At 37.6% G+C, this 10,349-nt stretch overlaps 1 protein-coding gene across 3 annotated transcripts in view; it reads right to left on the reverse strand.

Annotated features, from left to right (window-relative positions):
• The window catches only part of UBE3A (ubiquitin protein ligase E3A), a 97,941-nt gene extending 87,821 nt beyond the window's left edge, over window positions 1–10,120 (reverse strand). For all 3 annotated transcript variants that reach the window (XM_047862032.1, XM_047862030.1, XM_047862029.1), the window contains exon 1: window positions 9,546–10,120. The gene's annotated coding sequence lies outside the window, so the exon portion shown is untranslated. The remainder of the gene's footprint in view (window positions 1–9,545) is intronic.
• Window positions 10,121–10,349: the final 229 nt, after the last annotated feature.

The raw sequence follows: 10,349 nt of genomic DNA on the forward strand, positions 1-10,349 counted from the left end.
TCTCTCTCTGTCCCAAAAATAAATAAAACGTTGAAAAAAAAAAAAATAATTGTAATTTGAGATTATGTACTTGCTCAGGAAAAGCAGGATTCAAAAACAGCACAATACAAGGAAACACTAAAACCAATGAGTGCAAGGAGATTCTCAGGGAAGGCTTCCCAGAGTAATATTTAGGAATATTTAGCAATATTCCCTGAGACCTAAAGAACAGGTGAAATTTGTTGTCTGTATTCCAGGAAAATTGAAATGCACTGGCAAAGACTTTGACACTACTAGAAAGAGGTTAGACAGCTCAAAAAACTGCAAAGGTCAGTACTGTTAGATGGCTCTGAACAATGGGGACTGAGGAGAAAGATACAGCTGTGGAGGAGAAAGAATCTAGATTATGTGAGACTTCCTAGACTAATAAAGGATTCTGAATTTATTCTAAAAGCAACGGAAAGCCAAAGCATAATTTTAAATAGAAAGTAACAAGGTTAAGACTTATTTTTAAACAATCACTTGAAAAGACAGAATTGTTATTTGTTCACAATAATCCAAAAGAATTACAAACAATTAGAAATGATGGAGTTCATCCAAGTTGATGGTTACAAAATCAATACCAGAAATAATCAAATGAAATAAAAAGGATGCTATTTATATTGCAAAAAAAATTAATCATATACCAGGAATAAATTTAATAAAGCATGTGTAAAAGGCCTTTATGAAGAAAACTGCAAAATACAGAAGAATCAAATAAAGAGCAAGATAAACCATGTATAGTCAATGCAATTCCAAATAATATCCCCAAAGGAATTTGATAAAACAGTTTTAAGTTATGAAAGAATGAAAGTCTAAGAGTCAAGATAGTTCTGAAAATTAATAAAGGGGAGGCCTGGAATCCTAGATTTCAAAGCTTAATATAGAACTATGTGAAATAAAAAAAATGTAGCACTGGTGTTTAAAAAAGATTAAGACAAAAAATTAAATTAAAAAAAAACAAACAAACTAAAATCACACCCAAGCATATGACAGATGACAGTAGAAAAATAATGGAGAATCAATACTTAGAGTTGGAACAATTAACTTATGTGAAAAAAAAAAATTGATTCCTAACTCCCTCCCACATGGGACCTAAATGCAAAAAAATCAAACAATATAAACCTCTCAACTATTAGCAGACAACATAAAAGATGGTTTCTGGAACAAAAAATACAAATCATAAAGGAAAAGGATCATGATTTTAACATCCAAAGTTGAGATTCTAGATCACACAAGACACTATCACAACGGGCAACAAGTAATTTTATTCTTATTCTGTTATCTTTCACCACTGCACTGTAAAGTAAGAAGGTTGAATGAGATGATTATCAGGGTCCTTTACATAACATAAATGCTGTTAAGATGTCTCACTCTTTTTAAAACATTTAATTCATAAAATATTTAAAACATAGCCAAAATAATAAAGTTCACAGCCATTTACCAACCATCCAGAGTTAATAATCAAGAAAATGCAAATTAAAATGAAGTATCATTTCGTATCCATCAAATTTGCTAAAATTTTAAAATGTGACAATCCCAAGTATGGGCTAGGATGCTGGAAAATGAATTGCACATATGCTGCTGGTAAAGTAAACATTGCATAATGATTTTAAAGAAGAATTAGTAATATCTAGTAAAATTAAAGTTATTCACAACCTATTCCAGGCAATTTCACTTTAATGAATCTTCCCAAACACCTACACCAAAAAAAAAAAAAAAAAAAGTATAAGAAACAATCACTCCAGCATTATTAATAACAGAAAAGAAAATAACTCAAAATATCCATCAACAGTGAAATACATACATTTTATATATCTATACAATGGAGTACCATTACAGCAAATTGAATATTATTAGACTTATATTCACTAACATACAGATCTCAAAAAATGCTAAGTATTTTTTTTAAAAGGAAGCTGATGAAAGATTATGTTCAATACAGTACCATTTTGTAAAAATTTTAAACATAAAACACTGTGTATATCACTTATGGATACATGTACATGGATACAGTAGAAGTATATACAAGAATATGAAGTATATACTCAAGAACCTCAGGATAGTTATTACCTTAAGTAGAGAGAGGGTAATAGAACTTGGGAAAGATTGGGAGGATGTTGCTATAATTGCATACATAAGACTGCATTTACTTCCCAAAGAATCAAAAGTGGCCGAATTTATAATTCTGGATAGTGTTTGAATGAGTATTTGCTATATTATTTACTGTAAGTTTTAAATACTTTGTAAACAATGTAACCTAACCTACTTACTTTATAAAAGGAAAGATATCAGAATATAAAATAAATACTATTGTAGTCACAGCAATTTTAAACATGTCTAAAATAGCACTTTGGGGAATTAAATCTTGATCACTTAAGAGAAAGAAACTTGTAGGCTACAGTGCAGCCTTAATTTCTCAACATCTGATGTCAGCTAGAAATATCGAGAACACAAACACACCCCTCCTGGAAACCCTGTCAAGTACAGCACAGGTATCAGCAGTAAAGTGGGACTGCAGTATAGGCAGGTCTTTAGTCTACTGTCCAGACTGACCCCTAGTCCTATCATTACTTAAAATTATTTAAAGTTCTGAAGCCTAGAGGATTTTGCTCCTGATTAAACTTAGTTCATCAGCCCACAGCAGATATCCAAAAGTAGTTCTAAACTAAAAAGAAAGCAGTTCACTCATTAAGCACTTACAAATACATAAAACTGCACGTGAAAAAATGTTTATTGTTCTCACAGAATCTTCAATCCAGGAGCAAAGAAATGATTTAATTTCCGTTGAGATAAGTGACTTACCTATTCTCCTGTTGAGACCCATCTATTTTTAAGTTCACCCCTCCTTTCATCTAGCCCAAAAGATGGAAGAGGAATTTTAGGGTGAGTAAACAGACTCCCTACTGAGATAAATGAGACCACAGGACCTTACTTTTTCATTTTGAAGATAATCTGAAATATAATACACTGGGCAATCATGGAATTAAAAGAATATACAATAATACCTGAAATGCAGAAATCTAGTTTTATGTGTATGCAAGACTAAAGTTAGCTCATTTTTTTTTTTAACATATTCTACTTAAGAGGTCTCATTTCAACACTATAGTCAACTTTTAAGCACTTCCACCCTGTCAAGCACAGTACATCCCTACCTTCGCTGCCAAACTTTGATCCATTTAATTTTCTATTTTCCTTTTCTGCTCTTTAAACATGTTGAATGTGTCCTAGTCCATTTTGGGCAGCTAAAACAAGATACCACAGACTGGGTGGCTTGTAAACAAATTTCTCACATTTCTGGAGTCTAAGAAGCCCAATATCAGGGTGCTGGCAGATTTGATGTCTGGGAAGAACTAGATTCCTGATTCACAGACAGCTGTCTTCTAGCTGGGTCCTCCTATGGAAGAAAAGGCAAGGGAATTCCTTGAAAGCTTTTATAAGGCACCCCATTAGTGAGGGCTCTACTCTAATGATCTAATCACCTCCAGAAGGCGTCAGATCCTAATACCATTACACTGGGTGTTACAATTCCAACACATAAATTTTGGGAGGACGTAAACATTTAGTCTATAGCAGTATGTCACAAACATAACAAAATGTGTAAAATTGTGAATATAAATGAAGCAGCTTAAGTAGCTACGGAAAGAAACTTTTCATTTTTTGTAAGAAACTCTAAATTTAGAACATCTTGAACAGCATAGTTTCTATAACCAATATTCAATATGATGCATTGTCAGCTCACTTCAGAAAACTAGAAATGTTACCCAATTACTCTTTGTGTTAAATGGGATTTATCACATAAAACAGGTGCTCAAAAGACATGTATTTTTTTTAATTCCTAAAACAAAAACTTTAAATATTTAGCAAAGGTAAATATTTAATATCCTTATTTACAGCACACTATAAGGTTATCAATATTGGCACATATACACACAAAGAGTCACAATAAATAGAACCCCTAAGAAAAAAATACTGAAGTAATTATTAAGCTGAAAATACCCATATGTCTCCCTATGACCCATTAGCTTTATGTAATAAAACTGCTGGGCATTTCATCCTTTCTCTTTCAAAGAATGGGATTATGCTTTACATCTGATAAAAGAATTTGTTAGCAGTATGAAGAAATTCCTGTAGTGGTATCTGCAGTGCTAGAAGTATCATCTGAGAAGAAAAAAAAGAACACCAGTTTTAAAGATGAAGCAAGGAAGTGACAAAATGTGACTTTGTTCAGTCTGAATGGTACATACATGATTGTTATATTATTCTCTATACTGTCTGTATATTGAATTGGGGGGGGGGGGGGGTCAGAATTTGTTCTGAATCACAAAGAATATAAAAGTAAATGGGTTAGGATAGTGGTTACAGTCCACAAAAGAAATGCTAAGACTACCTTCTCACATTCAAGAGTAGAACTCTATTAGAAGCTTGAAATGGATAAGGTATCCCTTTTGATACAAGGAGGCAGAAGTCATCACATTAAGAACTAACAAAGAGCTATAAGCCTGCATACCACAAAGAAACAGGTCAAAAATTTTTTTCATGTTTTATTTTCAATATAAAAGGATCTGTGCTTGACTAACCTCAACTGACCTCAGAAGGGTACTGTACGCAACACACTGAACTGTTAAGAGTTACCACATTATCCATTCTGCCCAGCCAAGAGTTTCATTTAAAGAACATTTTACCCTACTTGTATAGTAAGTGTTCAGGGTTCATATGCTACCTTCATGCTTTTAATTATAGCATAGATGCTGACTTTAATAAAGTCTTACATAGGATTCTTTTCCATGATCCACATGTGATGCCTTATAGATTCCACAGACTTCCTAGGATTGAACTTCTCGCATAATCTTATCCAATAAGAATCTATGTCTCCAAAATTTTTCCTTTGAGGTCAACCTTATGATTCACTTGCCATTTATCAAATTAACAGGAGAGGTCAAAAGTAAAGCAAATTACAGAAGGTGTTGGACTATGGATTAATAATACTGAATACATCACTAATTATTAAGATTTATTGTTTATTTTAAATGTAGTTGACAAATTTAAAATAAATTCAGACACTAAACATTTTCCAAAATAATACTTCTATGAAAAGATTAAAAATGTTAATAGAGAAAAGCATGGAAATATACCAAGGTTCCAATCACCTATTTAATACTAACCAACTTGTTTTTTAGGGCAAGTCACTAAATCATACAAGGTCACTTTATTATTCCACTTTTTTAAGAATGATCACATCTGAAAAGCAATCCTTTGAAACAGACAAAGCAAGTATCACCTTCACTTGAAAGAAGTTAACAGAACAAAGGCTTTAAGAGATAAATGACCTGCTCATGACTAGAAGCTAGATGGGAAGAATGAACCCATGATCTTCTGACACCAAAGTTAGTGCTTCTTCCTCCACATCAGTGATTCTTGGTGGCTTTTGTTCACTGAACCTGCTGAGACTCTGAAACACTTAAAATTTTATATATAATTTTAGGGAGTTCACAGTCATGAAACTTAGAATCAAACAGTTAACAACTGTCAGCTAAATCTATATGCAAACAGCAATATTCCAAAAAAAGGTACTAGCTTTATTTCATTCTCAGATTGGCCTTAAACTTAATAATCTTCTTTTTGACTTATTATCCACAATGATATTTACTTGCTAAAGATAATTTAGATCAAACACACTATACGTAACATTTCTCAGGTTAAATGAAAATGAAAGTTGGTAGAGACTAATTATGTACTGTTATTTCATTAAAAAAATTACACAGTATCTTTAAGTGTTTTAAACATAGAATATGTTTATAGATTAATACTATTTCTATTTAGGGGCACCTGGATGGCTCCGTCGGTTGGGCATCTGACTTTGGCTCAGGTCACGATCTCGCAGTTGGTGGGTCCAAGCCCTGCGTCAGGCTCTGTGCTGACAGCTCAGAGCATGAAGCCTCCTTCAAATTCTGTGTCTCCTCCTCTCTCTGCCCCTCCCATGCTCATGCTCTGTCTCGCTCTGTCTCTCAATAATAAATAAATGTAAAAAAAAAAAAAAAAATACTATTTCTATTTACTGTAATTTTACTTGACTTCCTTTCTAAGAAGAAAAAGTTCCATTTCCGGCACTGTTATGGGTCAGAAAAGGCCCATTGATGGCATCTTGTGAAGTCATCCTTCTAATAATAGTGTAGAAAACACTCAAACAGAAGGTAAGTGTGTAATCACAAACTACTCCTCCCAAGAGGTAGGAGCAAACATGTGCCATAGGGTACAAAGAGTCCTGAACAAAGAGTCCATATTCTCAGACTGTGGTTCTGGCTCTGCCACCTAGGTGACTTTAAGAAAATCCGTTTAAAGCTTTGCACTTCAATTTCTTCATGTGTAAAATTAATGGAGTAACTAACTTCGAGAATAGTCCTACTCAGGGTTAAACCTTGTATAAATCTAGAAGACAGAAGGATAATCACCCCAGAAAAATATCAAAGTATTCATAGGAAACTGCCAATTTTTCTTTTTTTTTATATATATACCCATTCACACAAACAAACACACTATGTGCCAGATCTTGGGTGATGGAGAGGGACCAAGATATAAAGATATGAAATATCTCACATATGCCAAATAGTGGCAGAAAAGGGTAAAAATAATAATCTTTAGAATAGCAGCTGCGGGTGGAAAGTGGTGAGCCCAACAGAACTGTCCTAAGATTAGAAGAGCACAGAAGAATGAGGCTCTGTTACATGATAGGGTTTCACAAAAAATGGGATTAATATGGACAGAGTAACTAGACTATAAGCTTCCGAAAGACAGAGACATGATTTTTGTCTTTGTATCCCTTACACCTAACCAAGCTCATAGTAGGTACCCAATAAATGTTAGCTGACTATTTACTACTTCATTAACTAATTCATCCATACTCAAGTATGGATAGTAAACTTTCTGGTAAACACTAGTAGGAGTCCTTGCCCTTAAAGAGTGAGTTCACAGGTAGTGAGAATGAAAACATGTAAAGGATAACATGCTAGAGTTCCCTGTATGTAAGGTGCTTTGAGACCAATCAGAAAAACTGGGTAGAAAGACTTCAAATGATAATGCTTATTAAGGGCCTATGTGTTAGGCATTTTACAAACTTTAATCCTCATTAACAACTCTGAGTTAGTTTCACCATCCCATTTTACAGATGACAAAACTGCAGCTCACCAAGACGAAGTTAACTTGCCAAGATAAGACAACTAGGGGGAGCCCTGAATTAAAAGTGGGATCTAGTTCCAAAGCTGTTTTCACTGTACATACTGTAATGTCTTTGAATATATTTTATCTTTACATTTCCACTGGGGGTGGGGGGGTAGGGGGCTGAGGGAGCAGGAACTGTCAAAATCTGCCAAAACTCTGTTATCCTGAATTAACCATAAAAAGAGAAAATTTGTCTTCATTCATAAAAATGAGAAAACTAATTTTTATACAGCTGCATGTGTACTTAATATAAATTGTCTCTACATTCTGACCAATACAAGTTTAGGTCTCAACAAAAATATGCAACATGACTGAAGAACATAACCAATAATCATTTAAGAAAATAAGCATTTGTAAATATCATTTCAAGTGCTTGGGTTGAAAAATTTAGGTATGATTCATAGTTTTGGATTATTCCAATGACTGCTTATTCGAAAGAGCAAATTATTTCAGATTTGTGGGGGAGAGGTTTGGAGGTGAGAGAGAAGGGATAATTTTAAAAATGGCCTAAAGTTTAAGAAATACAAATGATTAAATGTTAAATGTCAAAGACACTGTAAGTAACCAATTAATCTTGTTAAATCACCTGGACAAGTGGGATGAGAATGTCTTCCTCTCAATTCTAATTAAGTATACTTAAAAAAAGTGAGTCATGAAAAAGATGTACAATTTAGGAGACATAAAACAAAAACAGCTTACAAAACCTCTGAAAAGGAATCAAAACATTGTAATTTTCTCTCTCTGTAAAGTTAAACTCCTCAGGAACTAGGCAATGTCTAGACAATTGTGTACACAACACTTAGCACATTAATGCTAGTTAATAAATATTGACACAATAAGGCTTTCTTAGTTTCCAATTCTAATTTTGTAAATATAGGGTCATTATTTCTTGGATTTATTTTTTACTTTTGCGATCATGATTACTAGTTTCTTTAAAGGGCTTCTGGGTCATTCTTTAGTTTTATCAGCACCATCACTAATACTGTATTCATTTCATTAAAAATGTGATAAATAGCTCAGATTTACAAGCAAGATCTAATTCCAAAATTACTTCAACTATACACACTGTGACAAAATTTTATTTTTATCTTCCTAAATTCTAAACTTTTTTACATGATTTACACAGTAATACTCCAAGTAAGAATACTTACTAGTCAGAGATATGAAATACACTTCTCATTCCTCTTGTCATTCACTTAAGATTTACTGGGTATCTACAATGACTTTGACAGGTAATTTTTTTGACTGCTGTACTTAGAAACTTTAGGTCACTTCCATTTCAGGTCCCCAGAATATTCTGGAATAATTTCCTGCTTCTTTCAATATTGCAAGCAGTGGAATACTCCAAAATTATAGGTCATATCCATATTCTCTCATGGTTTATGGAGAGTAACTCTGGACTGTAAATCCCATATTGCCATTCGTCTATATTTTCAACAGCACCTTAGCCACTTAATAAATATAATGCCAAACAGATTTAGTAATGCTTCTATTTTAATATGCCCATAGAACGTTTTAAAAAAAAAATCAGAAACTAAATTATCTTTGAAGAATAAACTCAACGAGTGTCTATGTTAAAATTATTTCTAACAATTTTACGGACTAAAGCATTTGCCACATTCAATTCTGACTTTACCAACAAAACCTCAACGCCATGACGAAAAGTCCTTTTCATTTTCTCAACTGAAAAGGGAAAACAAAAAATGCCAACTGTTTGCAGGGTTGCATTTAACAGAATCTCTGGCAAACCCGGTAGAGCTCATACTTAATTTGAAAAACCCAATAACCTGTGAACACAATCCTTGGGCTTGATTTCCCTCTTCATTCCCCCTCTCCGCCAGTCCACCCCCAAAATCCCGACCCACCAAAGCACACGTCTAAACATTTTTCACTACCGGGGCAAAAACCTCGAAAACAGAGGCTTCCTCCCCTTTGGAAGAAAAAGGCCAGGCCTATTCAGCCTGGGGCCCGGGCCTGCTCCTTAAGCTCCGCTCCAAGGAGGGCCAACTCTCGACTCCCTGCACGGCCCGCCTCGGGCCCGCTCGCGTCCCCTAAGGCGACAAAACCCTCCCTCAGGCCCTCAGCCAGGACTGACAGTTACGGGAGCAGCAGCGGCTGCTACCTATCAGAGGCCTACTTCTGGCACCGACCCCTCCAAACCACGCGCCCCCAACACCTGCCGCGGCGCGGTTTAGGGGCGTCCTTACGTTTGCCGAAACCAGCCCCGCAGGGTGGCTTGGACTACAGAGAAAACGAAGGGAAATGTGACCGGCCTCCCCGGCCCAGGCCCCGTCCTCGGCCACACTGACCTGTTGTCGCCCCCGCGCCTGGGCTGTGGCCCTCGCAGAAGCGGCCGCCTCACTAGTCGTCGTCGCCCTCGCTCGCCGCCTCCGCCCGCCGCCGCCTCGTTCCCTTTCGCTGCCGCCACCGCCGGGGCTCATGCGGGACCCGCGCTTCCTTCTCCGGAGACTAAGGCCGGGAAAAGGGGCACCGGGGCCGCATAAAACCCCGCGCTCGTCGCCAGCCGCCGCTCCGCCGCTGCCTGTCCCCACTAGAGAGCTGCGGGGCCCGCCGACCCGGGGCTAGACTGTAAGCTGCTCCGAGCGCGACCCCAAGGAGGAGCCGAGGGAGGCGCCGCTCCCCGAGGCCGTAATCGCTAGGTCCGCACAGATGAAGCTCAAGTCGGAGGCAGGAGCGAAAGGCGAGTGCCTGGGACGGCAGATGGCTAAGTGGTAGCGAGGTGTGCAAGCGAGAGGAAGGCGATGTGTCGAGGTTCTGGCGAAGGGGATTCAGGCTCTGTCGTCTCCTGCAGTCACCCCGAACCCAGCGCCACCATCTTGGGAAAAACGCGGATCTCGCCGCCGCAGCGCAAGCCGGGAGGACTGGCTGGGCGGGCCGAGTATCCCAGCAGGCAGCGCGCTCCGCCCGGTCGGGCGAGGGCTCCGGGCCGGGACGCAGGAACGCGGGGCGGGGCTGGGGGGAGCGAAGGAGGACGCAGCGTTGTGCCCTGCCCCCCTTGCTGGCTCCGCCCTCTTCCTGCTTGCCGTCGTCGCCGGCGCAGGGGCTGTTGGGAAGGGGAAGTTGGTCCCGGTTCCCTGGAGTCCTACTAGGCT

This window comes from Prionailurus viverrinus, chromosome B3, assembly GCF_022837055.1.
Source record: "Prionailurus viverrinus isolate Anna chromosome B3, UM_Priviv_1.0, whole genome shotgun sequence".
Lineage (NCBI taxonomy): Eukaryota > Metazoa > Chordata > Mammalia > Carnivora > Felidae > Prionailurus > Prionailurus viverrinus.